A 25,371-nucleotide genomic window follows, 5' to 3' on the forward strand; every position below is an offset into this window, starting at 1 on the left:
GGAAAGCTGTCTTCGGAGGGGAATCTCTATCTCCCCGAACACGGCCCATATGGCCGGAACGCCCATCTAGCCGGCCTGGAGGTGTGTCTCCAGGATGTAGGAGGACTTCCAGGATTGGAGGGGACTCTCTAGCTGCTGGAACACCATCTCGATGGCCGCAATGCCACTCTGGCCACCCTGGATGTATATCTCCATGATGCGGGTGGACTGCTGGCATCGGAGGCGACGGACTGACCGTGGGAAAATCGCCTGTAGCACAGGAACGCCCCTCTAACCGCCCCGGAGGTATGCCTCCAGGATGCGGGAGGACCTCAGGGATACAATGTGACTCTCTCTAGCAGTGTGAAATCTGTCCCTACAGTCCAGAACGCCACTCTAGCCGTCCTGGAGGTGTGTGTCCGTGATCGAGGTGGATTTCTGGGCTCGGAGGTGAGCGTCTCGTTGCCGGGCAACCCGCTCTATGACCGGAATGCCACTGAAGCCATTCAGCAGGTACGTCTCCATGATGCAGGAGGGTTTCTGGGATCGGAGACGACTCTCTAGCCATGGCAATACCATCCCTGCATGCCGGAATGCCACTCTAGCCCTCCTGGATGGATGTCTTTGTGATGCGGGAGGACTTGTGTGTTTGGCCCGGAGTCTCGAGGTGCTTTGACACCATCTCTACCACTGGAATGCCACTCTGGCTGTCTGGGAGGGATGTGTGTATGATCTGCTTGGACTTCTGGGATGGGAGGGGACTCTCTTGCTGTGGGAACACCGTTGACAACGATAGGGAGGCCTGTCTGGCAAGCCCAGACGTATGTTTCTCTGATGTGGGAGGATTTCCGGGATCGTAGTGGAGTCTCCATGTGCCGGAACAGCATCTTTCTGACCAGAATGCCACTCTAGCCCTGCCGGAGGTATATCTCCGTGATCGGGAGGCCGCCTGAGAGCAGAGGGGAGTCTCCAGTCGCTGGAACAGCACCTCCATGACGGGAATGCCACTCTAGCCCTGTGGCAGGTATGTCTCCCTCATCCCGGAGGACTTGCGGGAGGGGAAGGGACTCTGTAGGGTGCCAGAACACCGTTTCCACGAGCGGAATGCCACTCTAGCCATCCCGGATGCAACTTCTCTATGATGCGGGAGACACTCCAGCCTTCCACCCCTTTGCGGCCTCCGCTTTTTTCTGGCGTCTACCTCCCCTCCAGCCTCCCACCCCTTTGCGGCCTCCCACCCCTTTGTGGCCTCCACCTCCCCTCCAGCCTCCCACACCTTTGCAGCCTCCCACCCCTTTGCGGCCTCCACTTCTTTCTGGCCTCTACCTTCCCTCCGGCCTCCCACACCTTTGCGGCCTCCCACCCCTTTTCTGCCTCTAGTGACTCTGTAGTCACCAGAACAACGTCTCTTTGTCCAGGACGCTCCTCTAGCCGCCCCAGAGGTATGTCTCCATGATCAAGAAGGACATGTGGGATAGGATGGCACTCTCTAACTGATGGAACACCGTTTCTAGGATTGGGACGCCACTCCAGCCATTCCCCAGGTACGTCTCCAGGATCCGGGAGAATTTTGGCATTGGAGGGCACTCTCTAACCGCGGGAGTACCATGTCTAGGACTGCAGCGCCACTCTAGCTGTCCCGGAAGGATGTCTCAGAGATCTGGGAGGAGCTCTGGGATCACAGGGGACTCTGTAGCCAAGGGAAAACAGACTCTCTGACCGGAATGCCACTCTAGCTACGCTGCACGTATGTGTCTCTGATGCCTGATGACTTCGGGGATCGCAGCGCAATCTCTAGCCGCCCGAACAGCGTCTCTGTGACCTGAACGCCACTCTCCATGTTTTGCAGGTGTGTCTCCATGATGTGGCAGGAAGCCTGGGATGGTCGGTGACTCTCTAGCTCACAGAACAAAGTCTCTCTTACAGGAATGCCACTGTAGCCGTCCTGGAGGTCGGTCTCTGTGATCCGGGAGGACTTCCTGGCTTGGAGGGGCCTCTCGAACCACCGCAAGACCGTCTCTACGGCAGGAATGCCACTCTAGCTGCCTGGGAGGTTATGTCTCTATGCTGCGGGAGGAAAGCTGTCTTCGGAGGGGAGTCTCTATCTCCCCGAACACGGCCCATATGGCCGGAACGCCCATCTAGCCGGCCTGGAGGTGTGTCTCCAGGACGTGGGAGGACTTCCAGGATTGGAGGGGACTCTCTAGCTGCTGGAACACCATCTCGATGGCCGCAATGCCACTCTGGCCACCCTGGATGTATATCTCCATGATGCGGGTGGACTGCTGGCATCGGAGGCGACGGACTGACCGTGGGAAAATCACCTGTAGCACAGGAACGCCCCTCTAGCCGCCCCGGAGGTATGCCTCCAGGATGCGGGAGGACCTCAGGGATGCAATGTGACTCTCTCTAGCGGTGTGAAAGCTGTCCCTACAGTCCAGAACGCCACTCTAGCCGTCCTGGAGGTGTGTCTCCGTGATCGAGGCGGATTTCTGGGCTCGGAGGTGAGCGTCTCGTTGCCGGGCAACCCGCTCTATGACCGGAATGCCACTGAAGCCATTCAGCAGGTACGTCTCCATGATGCAGGAGGGTTTTGAGGGATCGGAGACGACTCTCTAGCCATGGCAATACCATCCCTGCATGCCGGAATGCCACTCTAGCCCTCCTGGATGGATGTCTTTGTGATGCGGGAGGACTTGTGTGTTTGGCCCGGAGTCTCGAGGTGCTTTGACACCATCTCTACCACTGGAATGCCACTCTGGCTGTCTGGGAGGGATGTGTGTATGATCTCCTTGGACTTCTGGGATGGGAGGGGACTCTCTGGCTGTGGGAACACCGTTGACAACGATAGGGAGGCCTGTCTGGCCAGCCCAGACGTATGTTTCTCTGATGTGGGAGGATTTCCGGGGTCGCAGTGGAGTCTCCATGTGCCGGAACAGCATCTCTCTGACCAGAATGCCACTCTAGCCCTGCCGGAGGTATATCTCCGTGATCGGGAGGCCGCCCGAGAGCAGAGGGGAGTCTCCAGGCGCTGGAAGAGCACCTCCATGACGGGAATGCCACTCTAGCCCTGTGGCAGGTATGTCTCCCTCATCCCGGAGGACTTGCGGGAGGGGAAGGGACTCTGTAGGGTGCCAGAACACCATTTCCACGAGCGGAATGCCACTCTAGCCGTCCCGGATGCAACTTCTCTATGATGCGGGAGACACTCCAGCCTTCCACCCCTTTGCGGCCTCCACTTTTTTCTGGCCTCTACCTCCCCTCCAGCCTCCCACCCCTTTGCGGCCTCCCACCCCTTTGCGGCCTCCCACCCCTTTGCGGCCTCCCACCCCTTTGTGGCCTCCACTTTTTTCTGGCCTCCACCTCCCCTCCAGCCTCCCACACCTTTGCAGCCTCCCACCCCTTTGTGGCCTCCACTTCTTTCTGGCCTCTACCTTCCCTCCGGCCTCCCACACCTTTGCGGCCTCCCACCCCTTTTCTGCCTCTAGTGACTCTGTAGTCACCAGAACAACGTCTCTTTGTCCAGGACGCTCCTCTAGCCGCCCCAGAGGTATGTCTCCATGATCAAGGAGGACATGTGGGATAGGATGGCACTCTCTAACTGATGGAACACCGTTTCTAGGATTGGGACGCCACTCCAGCCATTCCCCAGGTACGTCTCCAGGATCCGGGAGAATTTTGGCATTGGAGGGCACTCTCTAACCGCGGGAGTACCATGTCTAGGACTGCAGCGCCACTCTAGCTGTCCCGGAAGGATGTCTCAGAGATCTGGGAGGAGCTCTGGGATCACAGGGGACTCTGTAGCCAAGGGAAAACAGACTCTCTGACCGGAATGCCACTCTAGCTACGCTGCACGTATGTGTCTCTGATGCCTGATGACTTCGGGGATCGCAGCGCATTCTCTAGCCGCCCGAACAGCGTCTCTATGACCTGAACGCCACTCTCCATGTTTTGCAGGTGTGTCTCCATGATGTGGCAGGAAGCCTGGGATAGTCGGTGACTCTCTAGCTCGCAGAACAAAGTCTCTCTTACAGGAATGCCACTGTAGCCGTCCTGGAGGTCGGTCTCTGTGATCCGGGAGGACTTCCTGGCTTGGAGGGGCCTCTCGAACCACCGCAAGACCGTCTCTACGGCAGGAATGCCACTCTAGCTGCCTGGGAGGTTATGTCTCTATGCTGCGGGAGGAAAGCTGTCTTCGGAGGGGAATCTCTATCTCCCCGAACACGGCCCATATGGCCGGAACGCCCATCTAGCCGGCCTGGAGGTGTGTCTCCAGGACGTGGGAGGACTTCCAGGATTGGAGGGGACTCTCTAGCTGCTGGAACACCATCTCGATGGCCGCAATGCCACTCTGGCCACCCTGGATGTATATCTCCATGATGCGGGTGGACTGCTGGCATCGGAGGCGACGGACTGACCGTGGGAAAATCGCCTAGTAGCACAGGAACGCCCCTCTAGCCGCCCCAGAGGTATGCCTCCAGGATGCGGGAGGACCTCAGGGATGCAATGTGACTCTCTCTAGCGGTGTGAAAGCTGTCCCTACAGTCCAGAACGCCACTCTAGCCGTCCTGGAGGTGTGTCTCCGTGATCGAGGCGGATTTCTGGGCTCGGAGGTGAGCGTCTCGTTGCCGGGCAACCCGCTCTATGACCGGAATGCCACTGAAGCCATTCAGCAGGTACGTCTCCATGATGCAGGAGGGTTTCTGGGATCGGAGACGACTCTCTAGCCATGGCAATACCATCCCTGCATGCCGGAATGCCACTCTAGCCCTCCTGGATGGATGTCTTTGTGATGCGGGAGGACTTGTGTGTTTGGCCCGGAGTCTCGAGGTGCTTTGACACCATCTCTACCACTGGAATGCCACTCTGGCTGTCTGGGAGGGATGTGTGTATGATCTGCTTGGAATTCTGGGATGGGAGGGGACTCTCTGGCTGTGGGAACACCGTTGACAACGATAGGGAGGCCTGTCTGGCCAGCCCAGACGTGTGTTTCTCTGATGTGGGAGGATTTCCGGGGTCGCAGTGGAGTCTCCATGTGCCGGAACAGCATCTCTCTGACCAGAATGCCACTCTAGCCCTGCCGGAGGTATATCTCCGTGATCGGGAGGCCGCCCGAGAGCAGAGGGGAGTCTCCAGGCGCTGGAAGAGCACCTCCATGACGGGAATGCCACTCTAGCCCTGTGGCAGGTATGTCTCCCTCATCCCGGAGGACTTGCGGGAGGGGAAGGGACTCTGTAGGGTGCCAGAACACCGTTTCCACGAGCGGAATGCCACTCTAGCCGTCCCGGATGCAACTTCTCTATGATGCGGGAGACACTCCAGCCTTCCACCCCTTTGCGGCCTCCACTTTTTTCTCGCCTCTACCTCCCCTCCAGCCTCCCACCCCTTTGCAGCCTCCCACCCCTTTGCGACCTCCACTTCTTTCTGGCCTCTACCTTCCCTCCGGCCTCCCACACTTTTGCGGCCTCCCACCCCTTTTCTGCCTCTAGTGACTCTGTAGTCACCAGAACAACGTCTCTTTGTCCAGGACGCTCCTCTAGCCGCCCCAGAGGTATGTCTCCATGATCAAGAAGGACATGTGGGATAGGATGGCACTCTCTAACTGATGGAACACCGTTTCTAGGATTGGGACGCCACTCCAGCCATTCCCCAGGTACGTCTCCAGGATCCGGGAGAATTTTGGCATTGGAGGGCACTCTCTAACCGCGCGAGTACCATGTCTAGGACTGCAGCGCCACTCTAGCTGTCCCGGAAGGATGTCTCAGAGATCTGGGAGGAGCTCTGGGATCACAGGGGACTCTGTAGCCAAGGGAAAACAGACTCTCTGACCGGAATGCCACTCTAGCTACGCTGCACGTATGTGTCTCTGATGCCTGATGACTTCGGGGATCGCAGCGCATTCTCTAGCCGCCCGAACAGCGTCTCTGTGACCTGAACGCCACTCTCCATGTTTTGCAGGTGTGTCTCCATGATGTGGCAGGAAGCCTGGGATGGTCGGTGACTCTCTAGCTCGCAGAACAAAGTCTCTCTTACAGGAATGCCACTGTAGCCGTCCTGGAGGTCTCTCTCTGTGATCCGGGAGGACTTCCTGGCTTGGAGGGGCCTCTCGAACCACCGCAAGACCGTCTCTGCGGCAGGAATGCCACTCTAGCTGCCTGGGAGGTTATGTCTCTATGCTGCGGGAGGAAAGCTGTCTTCGGAGGGGCGTCTCTATCTCCCCGAACACGGCCCATATGGCCGGAACGCCCATCTAGCCGGCCTGGAGGTGTGTCTCCAGGACGTGGGAGGACTTCCAGGATTGGAGGGGACTCTCTAGCTGCTGGAACACCATCTCGATGGCCGCAATGCCACTCTGGCCACCCTGGATGTATATCTCCATGATGCGGGTGGACTGCTGGCATCGGAGGCGACGGACTGACCGTGGGAAAATCGCCTGTAGCACAGGAACGCCCCTCTAGCCGCCCCAGAGGTATGCCTCCAGGATGCGGGAGGATCTCAGGGATGCAATGTGACTCTCTCTAGCGGTGTGAAAGCTGTCCCTACAGTCCAGAACGCCACTCTAGCCGTCCTGGAGGTGTGTCTCCGTGATCGAGGCGGATTTCTGGGCTCGGAGGTGAGCGTCTCGTTGCCGGGCAACCCGCTCTATGACCGGAATGCCACTGAAGCCATTCAGCAGGTACGTCTCCATGATGCAGGAGAGTTTCTGGGATCGGAGACGACTCTCTAGCCATGGCAATACCATCCCTGCATGCCGGAATGCCACTCTAGCCCTCCTGGATGGATGTCTTTGTGATGCGGGAGGACTTGTGTGTTTGGCCCGGAGTCTCGAGGTGCTTTGACACCATCTCTACCACTGGAATGCCACTCTGGCTGTCTGGGAGGGATGTGTGTATGATCTGCTTGGACTTCTGGGATGGGAGGGGACTCTCTAGCTGTGGGAACACCGTTGACAACGATAGGGAGGCCTGTCTGGCCAGCCCAGACGTATGTTTCTCTGATGTGGGAGGATTTCCGGGGTCGCAGTGGAGTCTCCATGTGCCGGAAGAGCATCTCTCTGACCAGAATGCCACTCTAGCCCTGCCGGAGGTATATCTCCGTGATCGGGAGGCTGCCCGAGAGCAGAGGGGAGTCTCCAGGCGCTGGAAGAGCACCTCCATGACGGGAATGCCACTCTAGCCCTGTGGCAGGTATGTCTCCCTCATCCCGGAGGACTTGCGGGAGGGGAAGGGACTCTGTAGGGTGCCAGAACACCGTTTCCACGAGCGGAATGCCACTCTAGCCGTCCCGGATGGAACTTCTCTATGATGCGGGAGACACTCCAGCCTTCCAACCCTTTGCGGCCTCCGCTTTTTTCTGGCGTCTACCTCCCCTCCAGCCTCCCACCCCTTTGCAGCCTCCCACCCCTTTGTGGCCTCCACTTTTTTCTGGCCTCCACCTTCCCTCCGGCCTCCCACACCTTTGCAACCTCCCACCTCTTTGCAGCCTCCACTTTTTTCTGGCCTCTACCTTCCCTCCGGCCTCCCACACCTTTGCAACCTCCCACCTCTTTGCAGCCTCCACTTCTTTCTGGCCTCTACCTTCCCTCCGGCCTCCCACACCTTTGTGGCCTCCCACCCCTTTTCTGCCTCTAGTGACTCTGTAGTCACCAGAACAACGTCTCTTTGTCCAGGACGCTCCTCTAGCCGCCCCAGAGGTATGTCTCCATGATCAAGGAGGACATGTGGGATAGGATGGCACTCTCTAACTGATGGAACACCGTTTCTAGGATTGGGACGCCACTCCAGCCATTCCCCAGGTACGTCTCCAGGATCCGGGAGAATTTTGGCATTGGAGGGCGCTCTCTAACTGCGCGAGTACCATGTCTAGGACTGCAGCGCCACTCTAGCTGTCCCGGAAGGATGTCTCAGAGATCTGGGAGGAGCTCTGGGATCACAGGGGACTCTGTAGCCACGGGAAAACAGACTCTCTGGCCGGAATGCCACTCTAGCTGCGTGCACGTATCTGTCTATGATGCCTGATGACTTCGGGGATCGCAGCGCATTCTCTAGCCGCCCGAACAGCGTCTCTATGACCTGAACGCCACTCTCCATGTTTTGCAGGTGTGTCTCCATGATGTGGCAGGAAGCCTGGGATAGTCGGTGACTCTCTAGCTCGCAGAACAAAGTCTCTCTTACAGGAATGCCACTGTAGCCGTCCTGGAGGTCGGTCTCTGTGATCCGGGAGGACTTCCTGGCTTGGAGGGGCCTCTCGAACCACCGCAAGACCGTCTCTACGGCAGGAATGCCGCTCTAGCTGCCTGGGAGGTTATGTCTCTATGCTGCGGGAGGAAAGCTGTCTTCGGAGGGGAATCTCTATCTCCCCGAACACGGCCCATATGGCCGGAACGCCCATCTAGCCGGCCTGGAGGTGTGTCTCCAGGACGTGGGAGGACTTCCAGGATTGGAGGGGACTCTCTAGCTGCTGGAACACCATCTCGATGGCCGCAATGCCACTCTGGCCACCCTGGATGTATATCTCCATGATGCGGGTGGACTGCTGGCATCGGAGGCGACGGACTGACCGTGGGAAAATCGCCTAGTAGCACAGGAACGCCCCTCTAGCCGCCCCAGAGGTATGCCTCCAGGATGCGGGAGGACCTCAGGGATGCAATGTGACTCTCTCTAGCGGTGTGAAAGCTGTCCCTACAGTCCAGAACGCCACTCTAGCCGTCCTGGAGGTGTGTCTCCGTGATCAAGGCGGATTTCTGGGCTCGGAAGTGAGCGTCTCGTTGCCGGGCAACCCGCTCTATGACCGGAATGCCACTGAAGCCATTCAGCAGGTACGTCTCCATGATGCAGGAGGGTTTCCGGGATCGGAGACGACTCTCTAGCCATGGCAATACCATCCCTGCATGCCGGAATGCCACTCTAGCCCTCCTGGATGGATGTCTTTGTGATGCGGGAGGACTTGTGTGTTTGGCCCGGAGTCTCGAGGTGCTTTGACACCATCTCTACCACTGGAATGCCACTCTGGCTGTCTGGGAGGGATGTGTGTATGATCTCCTTGGACTTCTGGGATGGGAGGGGACTCTCTAGCTGTGGGAACACCGTTGACAACGATAGGGAGGCCTGTCTGGCCAGCCCAGACGTATGTTTCTCTGATGTGGGAGGATTTCCGGGGTCGCAGTGGAGTCTCCATGTGCCGGAACAGCATCTCTCTGACCAGAATGCCACTCTAGCCCTGCCGGAGGTATATCTCCGTGATCGGGAGGCTGCCCGAGAGCAGAGGGGAGTCTCCAGGCGCTGGAAGAGCACCTCCATGACGGGAATGCCACTCTAGCCCTGTGGCAGGTATGTCTCCCTCATCCCGGAGGACTTGCGGGAGGGGAAGGGACTCTGTAGGGTGCCAGAACACCGTTTCCACGAGCGGAATGCCACTCTAGCCGTCCCGGATGCAACTTCTCTATGATGCGGGAGACACTCCAGCCTTCCAACCCTTTGCGGCCTCCGCTTTTTTCTGGCGTCTACCTCCCCTCCAGCCTCCCACCCCTTTGCAGCCTCCCACCCCTTTGTGGCCTCCACTTTTTTCTGGCCTCTACCTTCCCTCCGGCCTCCCACACCTTTGCAACCTCCCACCTCTTTGCAGCCTCCACTTCTTTCTGGCCTCTACCTTCCCTCCGGCCTCCCACACCTTTGTGGCCTCCCACCCCTTTTCTGCCTCTAGTGACTCTGTAGTCACCAGAACAACGTCTCTTTGTCCAGGACGCTCCTCTAGCCGCCCCAGAGGTATGTCTCCATGATCAAGGAGGACATGTGGGATAGGATGGCACTCTCTAACTGATGGAACACCGTTTCTAGGATTGGGACGCCACTCCAGCCATTCCCCAGGTACGTCTCCAGGATCCGGGAGAATTTTGGCATTGGAGGGCGCTCTCTAACTGCGCGAGTACCATGTCTAGGACTGCAGCGCCACTCTAGCTGTCCCGGAAGGATGTCTCAGAGATCTGGGAGGAGCTTTGGGATCACAGGGGACTCTGTAGCCAAGGGAAAACAGACTCTCTGGCCGGAATGCCACTCTAGCTGCGTGCACGTATCTGTCTATGATGCCTGATGACTTCGGGGATCGCAGCGCATTCTCTAGCCGCCCGAACAGCGTCTCTATGACCTGAACGCCACTCTCCATGTTTTGCAGGTGTGTCTCCATGATGTGGCAGGAAGCCTGGGAGAGTCGGTGACTCTCTAGCTCGCAGAACAAAGTCTCTCTTACAGGAATGCCACTGTAGCCGTCCTGGAGGTCGGTCTCTGTGATCCGGGAGGACTTCCTGGCTTGGAGGGGCCTCTCGAACCACCGCAAGACCGTCTCTACGGTAGGAATGCCACTCTAGCTGCCTGGGAGGTTATGTCTCTATGCTGCTGGAGGAAAGCTGTCTTCGGAGGGGAATCTCTATCTCCCCGAACACGGCCCATATGGCCGGAACGCCCATCTAGCCGGCCTGGAGGTGTGTCTCCAGGACGTGGGAGGACTTCCAGGATTGGAGGGGACTCTCTAGCTGCTGGAACACCATCTCGATGGCCGCAATGCCACTCTGGCCACCCTGGATGTATATCTCCATGATGCGGGTGGACTGCTGGCATCGGAGGCGACGGACTGACCGTGGGAAAATCGCCTAGTAGCACAGGAACGCCCCTCTAGCCGCCCCAGAGGTATGCCTCCAGGATGCGGGAGGACCTCAGGGATGCAATGTGACTCTCTCTAGCGGTGTGAAAGCTGTCCCTACAGTCCAGAACGCCACTCTAGCCGTCCTGGAGGTGTGTCTCCGTGATCAAGGCGGATTTCTGGGCTCGGAAGTGAGCGTCTCGTTGCCGGGCAACCCGCACTATGACCGGAATGCCACTGAAGCCATTCAGCAGGTACGTCTCCATGATGCAGGAGGGTTTCCGGGATCGGAGACGACTCTCTAGCCATGGCAATACCATCCCTGCATGCCGGAATGCCACTCTAGCCCTCCTGGATGGATGCCTTTGCGATGCGGGAGGACTTGTGTGTTTGGCCCGGAGTCTCGAGGTGCTTTGACACCATCTCTACCACTGGAATGCCACTCTGGCTGTCTGGGAGGGATGTGTGTATGATCTCCTTGGACTTCTGGGATGGGAGGGGACTCTCTAGCTGTGGGAACACCGTTGACAACGATAGGGAGGCCTGTCTGGCCAGCCCAGACGTATGTTTCTCTGATGTGGGAGGATTTCCGGGGTCACAGTGGAGTCTCCATGTGCCGGAACAGCATCTCTCTGACCAGAATGCCCCTCTAGCCCTGCCGGAGGTATATCTCCGTGATCGGGAGGCCGCCCGAGAGCAGAGGGGAGTCTCCAGGCGCTGGAACAGCACCTCCATGACGGGAATGCCACTCTAGCCCTGTGGCAGGTATGTCTCCCTCATCCCGGAGGACTTGCGGGAGGGGAAGGGACTCTGTAGGGTGCCAGAACACCGTTTCCACGAGCAGAATGCCACTCTAGCCGTCCCGGATGCAACTTCTCTATGATGCGTGAGACACTCCAGCCTTCCACCCCTTTGCGGCCTCCGCTTTTTTCTGGCCTCTACCTGCCCTTTGCAGCCTCCCACCCCTTTGTGGCCTCCGCTTTTTTCTGGCCTCCACCTCCCCTCCAGCCTCCCACACCTTTGCAACCTCCCACCCCTTTGCGGCCTCCACTTCTTTCTGGCCTCTACCTTCCCTCCGGCCTCCCACACCTTTGCGGCCTCCCACCCCTTTTCTGCCTCTAGTGACTCTGTAGTCACCAGAACAACGTCTCTTTGTCCAGGACGCTCCTCTAGCCGCCCCAGAGGTATGTCTCCATGATCAAGGAGGACATGTGGGATAGGATGGCACTCTCTAACTGATGGAACACCGTTTCTAGGATTGGGACGCCACTCCAGCCATTCCCCAGGTACGTCTCCAGGATCCGGGAGAATTTTGGCATTGGAGGGCGCTCTCTAACTGCGCGAGTACCATGTCTAGGACTGCAGCGCCACTCTAGCTGTCCCGGAAGGATGTCTCAGAGATCTGGGAGGAGCTCTGGGATCACAGGGGACTCTGTAGCCAAGGGAAAACAGACTCTCTGGCCGGAATGCCACGCTAGCTGCGTGCACGTATCTGTCTATGATGCCTGATGACTTCGGGGATCGCAGCGCATTCTCTAGCCACCCGAACAGCGTCTCTATGACCTGAACGCCACTCTCCATGTTTTGCAGGTGTGTCTCCATGATGTGGCCGGAAGCCTGGGATAGTCGGTGACTCTCTAGCTCGCAGAACAAAGTCTCTCTTACAGGAATGCCACTGTAGCCGTCCTGGAGGTCGGTCTCTGTGATCCGGGAGGACTTCCTGGCTTGGAGGGGCCTCTCGAACCACCGCAAGACCGTCTCTACGGCAGGAATGCCACTCTAGCTGCCTGGGAGGTTATGTCTCTATGCTGCGGGAGGAAAGCTGTCTTCGGAGGGGAATCTCTATCTCCCCGAACACGGCCCATATGGCCGGAACGCCCGTCTAGCCGGCCTGGAGGTGTGTCTCCAGGACGTGGGAGGACTTCCAGGATTGGAGGGGACTCTCTAGCTGCTGGAACACCATCTCGATGGCCGCAATGCCACTCTGGCCACCCTGGATGTATATCTCCATGATGCGGGTGGACTGCTGGCATCGGAGGCGACGGACTGACCGTGGGAAAATCGCCTAGTAGCACAGGAACGCCCCTCTAGCCGCCCCAGAGGTATGCCTCCAGGATGCGGGAGGAACTCAGGGATGCAATGTGACTCTCTCTAGCGGTGTGAAAGCTGTCCCTACAGTCCAGAACGCCACTCTAGCCGTCCTGGAGGTGTGTCTCCGTGATCGAGGCGGATTTCTGGGCTCGGAAGTGAGCGTCTCGTTGCCGGGCAACCCGCACTATGACCGGAATGCCACTGAAGCCATTCAGCAGGTACGTCTCCATGATGCAGGAGGGTTTCCGGGATCGGAGACGACTCTCTAGCCATGGCAATACCATCCCTGCATGCCGGAATGCCACTCTAGCCCTCCTGGATGGATGCCTTTGCGATGCGGGAGGACTTGTGTGTTTGGCCCGGAGTCTCGAGGTGCATTGACACCATCTCTACCACTGGAATGCCACTCTGGCTGTCTGGGAGGGATGTGTGTATGATCTCCTTGGACTTCTGGGATGGGAGGGGACTCTCTAGCTGTGGCAACACCGTTGACAACGATAGGGAGGCCTGTCTGGCCAGCCCAGACGTATGTTTCTCTGATGTGGGATGATTTCCGGGGTCGCAGTGGAGTCTCCATGTGCCGGAACAGCATCTCTCTGACCAGAATGCCACTCTAGCCCTGCCGGAGGTATATCTCCGTGATCGGGAGGCCGCCCGAGAGCAGAGGGGAGTCTCCAGGCGCTGGAAGAGCACCTCCATGACGGGAATGCCACTCTAGCCCTGTGGCAGGTATGTCTCCCTCATCCCGGAGGACTTGCGGGAGGGGAAGGGACTCTGTAGGGTGCCAGAACACCGTTTCCACGAGCGGAATGCCACTCTAGCCGTCCCGGATGCAACTTCTCTATGATGCGGGAGACACTCCAGCCTTCCACCCCTTTGCGGCCTCCGCTTTTTTCTGGCGTCTACCTCCCCTCCAGCCTCCCACCCCTTTGCAGCCTCCCACCCCTTTGTGGCCTCCACTTTTTTCTGGCCTCTACCTTCCCTCCGGCCTCCCACACCTTTGCAACCTCCCACCTCTTTGCAGCCTCCACTTCTTTCTGGCCTCTACCTTCCCTCCGGCCTCCCACACCTTTGTGGCCTCCCACCCCTTTTCTGCCTCTAGTGACTCTGTAGTCACCAGAACAACGTCTCTTTGTCCAGGACGCTCCTCTAGCCGCCCCAGAGGTATGTCTCCATGATCAAGGAGGACATGTGGGATAGGATGGCACTCTCTAACTGATGGAACACCGTTTCTAGGATTGGGACGCCACTCCAGCCATTCCCCAGGTACGTCTCCAGGATCCGGGAGAATTTTGGCATTGGAGGGCGCTCTCTAACTGCGCGAGTACCATGTCTAGGACTGCAGCGCCACTCTAGCTGTCCCGGAAGGATGTCTCAGAGATCTGGGAGGAGCTTTGGGATCACAGGGGACTCTGTAGCCAAGGGAAAACAGACTCTCTGGCCGGAATGCCACTCTAGCTGCGTGCACGTATGTGTGTATGATGCCTGATGACTTCGGGGATCGCAGCGCATTCTCTAGCCGCCCGAACAGCGTCTCTATGACCTGAACGCCACTCTCCATGTTTTGCAGGTGTGTCTCCATGATATGGCAGGAAGCCTGGGATGGTCGGTGACTCTCTAGCTCGCAGAACAAAGTCTCTCTTACAGGAATGCCACTGTAGCCGTCCTGGCGGTCGGTCTCTGTGATCCGGGAGGACTTCCTGGCTTGGAGGGGCCTCTCGAACCACCGCAAGACCGTCTCTACGGCAGGAATGCCACTCTAGCTGCCTGGGAGGTTATGTCTCTATGCTGCGGGAGGAAAGCTGTCTTCGGAGGGGAATCTCTATCTCCCCGAACACGGCCCATATGGCCGGAACGCCCATCTAGCCGGCCTGGAGGTGTGTCTCCAGGACGTGGGAGGACTTCCAGGATTGGAGGGGACTCTCTAGCTGCTGGAACACCATCTCGATGGCCGCAATGCCACTCTGGCCACCCTGGATGTATATCTCCATGATGCGGGTGGACTGCTGGCATCGGAGGCGACGGACTGACCGTGGGAAAATCGCCTAGTAGCACAGGAACGCCCCTTTAGCCGCCCCAGAGGTATGCCTCCAGGATGCGGGAGGACCTCAGGGATGCAATGTGACTCTCTCTAGCGGTGTGAAAGCTGTCCCTACAGTCCAGAACGCCACTCTAGCCGTCCTGGAGGTGTGTCTCCGTGATCGAGGCGGATATCTGGGCTCGGAAGTGAGCGTCTCGTTGCCGGGCAACCCGCTCTATGACCGGAATGCCACTGTAGCCGTCCTGGAGGTCGGTCTCTGTGATCCGGGAGGACTTCCTGGCTTGGAGGGGCCTCTCGAACCACCGCAAGACCGTCTCTACGGCAGGAATGCCGCTCTAGCTGCCTGGGAGGTTATGTCTCTATGCTGCGGGAGGAAAGCTGTCTTCGGAGGGGAATCTCTATCTCCCCGAACACGGCCCATATGGCCGGAACACCCATCTAGCCGGCCTGGAGGTGTGTCTCCAGGACGTGGGAGGACTTCCAGGATTGGAGGGGACTCTCTAGCTGCTGGAACACCATCTCGATGGCCGCAATGCCACTCTGGCCACCCTGGATGTATATCTCCATGATGCGGGTGGACTGCTGGCATCGGAGGCGACGGACTGACCGTGGGAAAATCGCCTAGTAGCACAGGAACGCCCCTCTAGCCGCCCCAGAGGTATGCCTCCAGGATGCGGGAGGACCTCAGGGATGCAATGTGACTCTCTCTAGCGGTGTGAAAGCTGTCCCTACAGTCCAGAACGCCACTCTAGCCGTCCTGGAGGTGTGTCTCCGTGATCAAGGCGGATTTCTGGGCTCGGAAGTGAGCGTCTCGTTGCCGGGCAACCCGCTCTATGACCGGAATGCCACTGAAGCCATTCAGCAGGTACGTCTCCATGATGCAGGAGGGTTTCCGGGATCGGAGACGACTCTCTAGCCATGGCAATACCATCCCTGCATGCCGGAATGCCACTCTAGCCCTCCTGGATGGATGTCTTTGTGATGCGGGAGGACTTGTGTGTTTGGCCCGGAGTCTCGAGGTGCATTGACACCATCTCTACCACTGGAATGCCACTCTGGCTGTCTGGGAGGGATGTGTGTATGATCTGCTTGGACTTCTGGGATGGGAGGGGACTCTCTGGCTGTGGCAACACCGTTGACAACGATAGGGAGGCCTGTCTGGCCAGCCCAGACGTATGTTTCTCTGATGTGGGAGGATTTCCGGGGTCGCAGTGGAGTCTCCATGTGCCGGAACAGCATCTCTCTGACCAGAATGCCACTCTAGCCCTGCCGGAGGTATATCTCCGTGATCGGGAGGCTGCCCGAGAGCAGAGGGGAGTCTCCAGGCGCTGGAAGAGCACCTCCATGACGGGAATGCCACTCTAGCCCTGTGGCAGGTATGTCTCCCTCATCCCGGAGGACTTGCGGGAGGGGAAGGGACTCTGTAGGGTGCCAGAACACCGTTTCCACGAGCGGAATGCCACTCTAGCCGTCCCGGATGCAACTTCTCTATGATGCGGGAGACACTCCAGCCTTCCACCCCTTTGCGGCCTCCGCTTTTTTCTGGCGTCTACCTCCCCTCCAGCCTCCCACCCCTTTGCAGCCTCCCACCCCTTTGTGGCCTCCACTTTTTTCTGGCCTCTACCTTCCCTCCGGCCTCCCACACCTTTGCAACCTCCCACCTCTTTGCAGCCTCCACTTCTTTCTGGCCTCTACCTTCCCTCCGGCCTCCCACACCTTTGTGGCCTCCCACCCCTTTTCTGCCTCTAGTGACTCTGTAGTCACCAGAACAACGTCTCTTTGTCCAGGACGCTCCTCTAGCCGCCCCAGAGGTATGTCTCCATGATCAAGGAGGACATGTGGGATAGGATGGCACTCTCTAACTGATGGAACACCGTTTCTAGGATTGGGACGCCACTCCAGCCATTCCCCAGGTACGTCTCCAGGATCCGGGAGAATTTTGGCATTGGAGGGCGCTCTCTAACTGCGCGAGTACCATGTCTAGGACTGCAGCGCCACTCTAGCTGTCCCGGAAGGATGTCTCAGAGATCTGGGAGGAGCTTTGGGATCACAGGGGACTCTGTAGCCAAGGGAAAACAGACTCTCTGGCCGGAATGCCACTCTAGCTGCGTGCACGTATCTGTCTATGATGCCTGATGACTTCGGGGATCGCAGCGCATTCTCTAGCCGCCCGAACAGCGTCTCTATGACCTGAACGCCACTCTCCATGTTTTGCAGGTGTGTCTCCATGATGTGGCAGGAAGCCTGGGAGAGTCGGTGACTCTCTAGCTCGCAGAACAAAGTCTCTCTTACAGGAATGCCACTGTAGCCGTCCTGGAGGTCGGTCTCTGTGATCCGGGAGGACTTCCTGGCTTGGAGGGGCCTCTCGAACCACCGCAAGACCGTCTCTACGGTAGGAATGCCACTCTAGCTGCCTGGGAGGTTATGTCTCTATGCTGCTGGAGGAAAGCTGTCTTCGGAGGGGAATCTCTATCTCCCCGAACACGGCCCATATGGCCGGAACGCCCATCTAGCCGGCCTGGAGGTGTGTCTCCAGGACGTGGGAGGACTTCCAGGATTGGAGGGGACTCTCTAGCTGCTGGAACACCATCTCGATGGCCGCAATGCCACTCTGGCCACCCTGGATGTATATCTCCATGATGCGGGTGGACTGCTGGCATCGGAGGCGACGGACTGACCGTGGGAAAATCGCCTAGTAGCACAGGAACGCCCCTCTAGCCGCCCCAGAGGTATGCCTCCAGGATGCGGGAGGACCTCAGGGATGCAATGTGACTCTCTCTAGCGGTGTGAAAGCTGTCCCTACAGTCCAGAACGCCACTCTAGCCGTCCTGGAGGTGTGTCTCCGTGATCAAGGCGGATTTCTGGGCTCGGAAGTGAGCGTCTCGTTGCCGGGCAACCCGCACTATGACCGGAATGCCACTGAAGCCATTCAGCAGGTACGTCTCCATGATGCAGGAGGGTTTCCGGGATCGGAGACGACTCTCTAGCCATGGCAATACCATCCCTGCATGCCGGAATGCCACTCTAGCCCTCCTGGATGGATGCCTTTGCGATGCGGGAGGACTTGTGTGTTTGGCCCGGAGTCTCGAGGTGCTTTGACACCATCTCTACCACTGGAATGCCACTCTGGCTGTCTGGGAGGGATGTGTGTATGATCTCCTTGGACTTCTGGGATGGGAGGGGACTCTCTAGCTGTGGGAACACCGTTGACAACGATAGGGAGGCCTGTCTGGCCAGCCCAGACGTATGTTTCTCTGATGTGGGAGGATTTCCGGGGTCACAGTGGAGTCTCCATGTGCCGGAACAGCATCTCTCTGACCAGAATGCCACTCTAGCCCTGCCGGAGGTACATCTCCGTGATCGGGAGGCCGCCCGAGAGCAGAGGGGAGTCTCCAGGCGCTGGAAGAGCACCTCCATGACGGGAATGCCACTCTAGCCCTGTGGCAGGTATGTCTCCCTCATCCCGGAGGACTTGCGGGAGGGGAAGGGACTCTGTAGGGTGCCAGAACACCGTTTCCACGAGCAGAATGCCACTCTAGCCGTCCCGGATGCAACTTCTCTATGATGCGTGAGACACTCCAGCCTTCCACCCCTTTGCGGCCTCCGCTTTTTTCTGGCCTCTACCTGCCCTTTGCAGCCTCCCACCCCTTTGTGGCCTCCGCTTTTTTCTGGCCTCTACCTCCCCTCCAGCCTCCCACCCCTTTGCGGCCTCCCACCCCTTTGTGGCCTCTACTTTTTTCTGGCCTCCACCTCCCCTCCAGCCTCCCACACCTTTGCAACCTCCCACCCCTTTGCGGCCTCCACTTCTTTCTGGCCTCTACCTTCCCTCCGGCCTCCCACACCTTTGCGGCCTCCCACCCCTTTTCTGCCTCTAGTGACTCTGTAGTCACCAGAACAACGTCTCTTTGTCGAGGACGCTCCTCTAGCTGCCCCAGAGGTATGTCTCCATGATCAAGAAGGACATGTGGGATAGGATGGCACTCTCTAACTGATGGAACACCGTTTCTAGGATTGGGACGCCACTCCAGCCATTCCCCAGGTACGCCTCCAGGATCCGGGAGAATTTTGGCATTGGAGGGCACTCTCTAACCGCGGGAGTACCATGTCTAGGACTGCAGCGCCACTCTAGCTGTCCCGGAAGGATGTCTCAGAGATCTGGGAGGAGCTCTGGGATCACAGGGGACTCTGTAGCCAAGGGAAAACAGACTCTCTGACCGGAATGCCACTCTAGCTACGCTGGACATCTGTGTCTCTGATGCCTGATGACTTCGGGGATCGCAGCGCATTCTCTAGCCGCCCGAACAGCGTCTCTATGACCTGAACGCCACTCTCCATGTTTTGCAGGTGTGTCTCCATGATGTGGCAGGAAGCCTGGGATGGTCGGTGACTCTCTAGCTCGCAGAACAAAGTCTCTCTTACAGGAATGCCACTGTAGCCGTCCTGGCGGTCGGTCTCTGTGATCCGGGAGGACTTCCTGGCTTGGAGGGGCCTCTCGAACCACCGGAAGACCGTCTCTACGGCAGGAATGCCACTCTAGCTGCCTGGGAGGTTATGTCTCTATGCTGCGGGAGGAAAGCTGTCTTCGGAGGGGAATCTCTATCTCCCCGAACACGGCCCATATGGCCGGAACGCCCATCTAGCCGGCCTGGAGGTGTGTCTCCAGGACGTGGGAGGACTTCCAGGATTGGAGGGGACTCTCTAGCTGCTGGAACACCATCTCGATGGCCGCAATGCCACTCTGGCCACCCTGGATGTATATCTCCATGATGCGGGTGGACTGCTGGCATCGGAGGCCACGGACTGACCGTGGGAAAATCGCCTGTAGCACAGGAACGCCCCTCTAGCCGCCCCAGAGGTATGCCTCCAGGATGCGGGAGGACCTCAGGGATGCAATGTGACTCTCTCTAGCGGTGTGAAAGCTGTCCCTACAGTCCAGAACGCCACTCTAGCCGTCCTGGAGGTGTGTCTCCGTGATCGAGGCGGATATCTGGGCTCGGAAGTGAGCGTCTCGTTGCCGGGCAACCCGCTCTATGACCGGAATGCCACTGTAGCCGTCCTGGAGGTCGGTCTCTGTGATCCGGGAGGACTTCCTGGCTTGGAGGGGCCTCTCGAACCACCGCAAGACCGTCTCTACGGCAGGAATGCCGCTCTAGCTGCCTGGGAGGTTATGTCTCTATGCTGCGGGAGGAAAGCTGTCTTCGGAGGGGAATCTCTATCTCCCCGAACACGGCCCATATGGCCGGAACACCCATCTAGCCGGCCTGGAGGTGTGTCTCCAGGACGTGGGAGGACTTCCAGGATTGGAGGGGACTCTCTAGCTGCTGGAACACCATCTCGATGGCCGCAATGCCACTCTGGCCACCCTGGATGTATATCTCCATGATGCGGGTGGACTGCTGGCATCGGAGGCGACGGACTGACCGTGGGAAAATCGCCTAGTAGCACAGGAACGCCCCTCTAGCCGCCCCAGAGGTATGCCTCCAGGATGCGGGAGGACCTCAGGGATGCAATGTGACTCTCTCTAGCGGTGTGAAAGCTGTCCCTACAGTCCAGAACGCCACTCTAGCCGTCCTGGAGGTGTGTCTCCGTGATCGAGGCGGATTTCTGGGCTCGGAGGTGAGCGTCTCGTTGCCGGGCAACCCGCTCTATGACCGGAATGCCACTGAAGCCATTCAGCAGGTACGTCTCCATGATGCAGGAGGGTTTCCGGGATCGGAGACGACTCTCTAGCCATGGCAATACCATCCCTGCATGCCGGAATGCCACTCTAGCCCTCCTGGATGGATGTCTTTGTGATGCGGGAGGACTTGTGTGTTTGGCCCGGAGTCTCGAGGTGCATTGACACCATCTCTACCACTGGAATGCCACTCTGGCTGTCTGGGAGGGATGTGTGTATGATCTGCTTGGACTTCTGGGATGGGAGGGGACTCTCTGGCTGTGGCAACACCGTTGACAACGATAGGGAGGCCTGTCTGGCCAGCCCAGACGTATGTTTCTCTGATGTGGGAGGATTTCCGGGGTCGCAGTGGAGTCTCCATGTGCCGGAACAGCATCTCTCTGACCAGAATGCCACTCTAGCCCTGCCGGAGGTATATCTCCGTGATCGGGAGGCTGCCCGAGAGCAGAGGGGAGTCTCCAGGCGCTGGAAGAGCACCTCCATGACGGGAATGCCACTCTAGCCCTGTGGCAGGTATGTCTCCCTCATCCCGGAGGACTTGCGGGAGGGGAAGGGACTCTGTAGGGTGCCAGAACACCGTTTCCACGAGCAGAATGCCACTCTAGCCGTCCCGGATGCAACTTCTCTATGATGCGTGAGACACTCCAGCCTTCCACCCCTTTGCGGCCTCCGCTTTTTTCTGGCCTCTACCTGCCCTTTGCAGCCTCCCACCCCTTTGTGGCCTCCGCTTTTTTCTGGCCTCTACCTCCCCTCCAGCCTCCCACCCCTTTGCGGCCTCCCACCCCTTTGTGGCCTCTACTTTTTTCTGGCCTCCACCTCCCCTCCAGCCTCCCACACCTTTGCAACCTCCCACCCCTTTGCGGCCTCCACTTCTTTCTGGCCTCTACCTTCCCTCCGGCCTCCCACACCTTTGCGGCCTCCCACCCCTTTTCTGCCTCTAGTGACTCTGTAGTCACCAGAACAACGTCTCTTTGTCGAGGACGCTCCTCTAGCTGCCCCAGAGGTATGTCTCCATGATCAAGAAGGACATGTGGGATAGGATGGCACTCTCTAACTGATGGAACACCGTTTCTAGGATTGGGACGCCACTCCAGCCATTCCCCAGGTACGCCTCCAGGATCCGGGAGAATTTTGGCATTGGAGGGCACTCTCTAACCGCGGGAGTACCATGTCTAGGACTGCAGCGCCACTCTAGCTGTCCCGGAAGGATGTCTCAGAGATCTGGGAGGAGCTCTGGGATCACAGGGGACTCTGTAGCCAAGGGAAAACAGACTCTCTGACCGGAATGCCACTCTAGCTACGCTGGACATCTGTGTCTCTGATGCCTGATGACTTCGGGGATCGCAGCGCATTCTCTAGCCGCCCGAACAGCGTCTCTATGACCTGAACGCCACTCTCCATGTTTTGCAGGTGTGTCTCCATGATGTGGCAGGAAGCCTGGGATGGTCGGTGACTCTCTAGCTCGCAGAACAAAGTCTCTCTTACAGGAATGCCACTGTAGCCGTCCTGGAGGTCGGTCTCTGTGATCCAGGAGGACTTCCTGGCTTGGAGGGGCCTCTCGAACCACCGGAAGACCGTCTCTACGGCAGGAATGCCACTCTAGCTGCCTGGGAGGTTATGTCTCTATGCTGCGGGAGGAAAGCTGTCTTCGGAGGGGAATCTCTATCTCCCCGAACACGGCCCATATGGCCGGAACGCCCATCTAGCCGGCCTGGAGGTGTGTCTCCAGGACGTGGGAGGACTTCCAGGATTGGAGGGGACTCTCTAGCTGCTGGAACACCATCTCGATGGCCGCAATGCCACTCTGGCCACCCTGGATGTATATCTCCATGATGCGGGTGGACTGCTGGCATCGGAGGCGACGGACTGACCGTGGGAAAATCGCCTAGTAGCACAGGAACGCCCCTCTAGCCGCCCCAGAGGTATGCCTCCAGGATGCGGGAGGACCTCAGGGATGCAATGTGACTCTCTCTAGCGGTGTGAAAGCTGTCCCTACAGTCCAGAACGCCACTCTAGCCGTCCTGGAGGTGTGTCTCCGTGATCAAGGCGGATTTCTGGGCTCGGAAGTGAGCGTCTCGTTGCCGGGCAACCCGCTCTATGACCGGAATGCCACTGAAGCCATTCAGCAGGTACGTCTCCATGATGCAGGAGGGTTTCCGGGATCGGAGACGACTCTCTAGCCATGGCAATACCATCCCTGCATGCCGGAATGCCACTCTAGCCCTCCTGGATGGATGTCTTTGTGATGCGGGAGGACTTGTGTGTTTGGCCCGGAGTCTCGAGGTGCTTTGACACCATCTCTACCACTGGAATGCCACTCTGGCTGTCTGGGAGGGATGTGTGTATGATCTCCTTGGACTTCTGGGATGGGAGGGGACTCTCTAGCTGTGGGAACACCGTTGACAACGATAGGGAGGCCTGTCTGGCCAGCCCAGACGTATGTTTCTCTGATGTGGGAGGATTTCCGGGGCCGCAGTGGAGTCTCCATGTGCCGGAACAGCATCTCTCTGACCAGAATGCCACTCTAGCCCTGCCGGAGGTATATCTCCGTGATCGGGAGGCCGCCCGAGAGCAGAGGGGAGTCTCCAGGCGCTGGAAGAGCACCTCCATGACGGGAATGCCACTCTAGCCTTGTGGCAGGTATGTCTCTCTCATCCCGGAGGACTTGCGGGAGGGGAAGGGACTCTGTAGGGTGCCAGAACACCGTTTCCACGAGCGGAATGCCACTCTAGCCGTCCCGGATGCAACTTCTCTATGATGCGGGAGACACTCCAGCCTTCCACCCCTTTGCGGCCTCCACTTTTTTCTGGCCTCTACCTCCCCTCCAGCCTCCCACCCCTTTGCGGCCTCCCACCCCTTTGTGGCCTCCACTTTTTTCTGGCCTCCACCTCCCCTCCGGCCTCCCACACCTTTGCAACCTCCCACCCCTTTGCGGCCTCCACTTCTTTCTGGCCTCTACCTTCCCTCCAGCCTCCCACCCCTTTGCATCCTCCCACCCCTTTGCAGCCTCCACTTCTGTCTGGCCTCTACCTTCCCTCCGGCCTCCCACCCCTTTTCGGCCTCCCACCCCTTTTCGGCCTCCCACCCCTTTTCGGCCTCCCACCCCTTTGCGGCCTCCCACCCCTTTGCAGCCTCCACTTTTTTCTGGCTTCTATCTTCCCTCCGGTCTCCCACCCCTTTGCGGTCTCCCACCCCTTTGTGGCCTCCACTTTTTTCTGGCCTCTACCTCCCCTCCAGGCTCCCACACCTTTGCAGCCTCCCACCCCTTTGCAGCCTCCACTTCTTTCTGGCCTCTACCTTCCCTCCGGCCTCCCACACCTTTGTGGCCTCCGACCCCTTTTCTGCCTCTAGTGACTCTGTAGTCACCAGAACAACGTCTCTGTCCAGGACGCTCCTCTAGCCACCCCAGAGGTATGTCTCCATGATCAAGGAGGACATGTGGGATAGGATGGCACTCTCTAACTGATGGAACACCGTTTCTAGGATTGGGACGCCACTCCAGCCATTCCCCAGGTACGTCTCCAGGATCCGGGAGAATTTTGGCATTGGAGGACACTCTCTAACCGCGGGAGTAGCATGTCTAGGACTGCAGCGCCACTCTAGCTGTCCCGGAAGGATGTCTGAAAGATCTGGGAGGAGCTTTGGGATCACAGGGGACTCTGTAGCCAAGGGAAAACAGACTCTCTGGCCGGAATGCCACTCTAGCTGCGTGCACGTATGTGTCTCTGATGCCTGATGACTTCGGGGATCGCAGCGCATTCTCTAGCTGCCCGAACAGCGTCTCTATGACCTGAACGCCACTCTCCATGTTTTGCAGGTGTGTCTCCATGATGTGGCAGGAAGCCTGGGATGGTCGGTGACTCTCTAGCTCGCAGAACAAAGTCTCTCTTACAGGAATGCCACTGTAGCCGTCCTGGAGGTCGGTCTCTGTGATCCGGGAGGACTTCCTGGCTTGGAGGGGCCTCTCGAACCACCGCAAGACCGTCTCTACGGCCGGAATGCCACTCTAGCTGCCTGGGAGGTTATGTCTCTATGCTGCGGGAGGAAAGCTGTCTTCGGAGGGGAATCTCTATCTCCCCGAACACGGCCCATGTGGCCGGAACGCCCATCTAGCCGGCCTGGAGGTGTGTCTCCAGGACGTGGGAGGACTTCCAGGATTGGAGGGGACTCTCTAGCTGCTGGAACACCATCTCGATGGCCGCAATGCCACTCTGGCCACCCTGGATCTATATCTCCATGATGCGGGTGGACTGCTGGCATCGGAGGCGACGGACTGACCGTGGGAAAATCGCCTGTAGCACAGGAACGCCCCTCTAGCCGCCCCAGAGGTATGCCTCCAGGATGCGGGAGGACCTCAGGGATGCAATGTGACTCTCTCTAGCGGTGTGAAAGCTGTCCCTACAGTCCAGAACGCCACTCTAGCCGTCCTGGAGGTGTGTCTCCATGATCGAGGCAGATTTCTGGGCTCGGAAGTGAGCGTCTCGTTGCCGGGCAACCCGCACTATGACCGGAATGCCACTGAAGCCATTCAGCAGGTACGTCTCCATGATGCAGGAGGGTTTCCGGGATCGGAGACGACGCTCTAGCCATGGCAATACCATCCCTGCATGCCGGAATGCCACTCTAGCCCTCCTGGATGGATGTCTTTGTGATGCGGGAGGACTTGTGTGTTTGGCCCGGAGTCTCGAGGTGCTTTGACACCATCTCTACCACTGGAATGCCACTCTGGCTGTCTGGGAGGGATGTGTGTATGATCTCCTTGGACTTCTGGGATGGGAGGGGACTCTCTAGCTGTGGGAACACCGTTGACAACGATAGGGAGGCCTGTCTGGCCAGCCCAGACGTATGTTTCTCTGATGTGGGAGGATTTCCGGGGCCGCAGTGGAGTCTCCATGTGCCGGAACAGCATCTCTCTGACCAGAATGCCACTCTAGCCCTGCCGGAGGTA

Source organism: Phaethon aethereus, assembly GCF_964289735.1.
Source record: "Phaethon aethereus genome assembly, chromosome: 29".
In the NCBI taxonomy this organism is placed as follows: Eukaryota; Metazoa; Chordata; class Aves; order Phaethontiformes; family Phaethontidae; genus Phaethon; species Phaethon aethereus.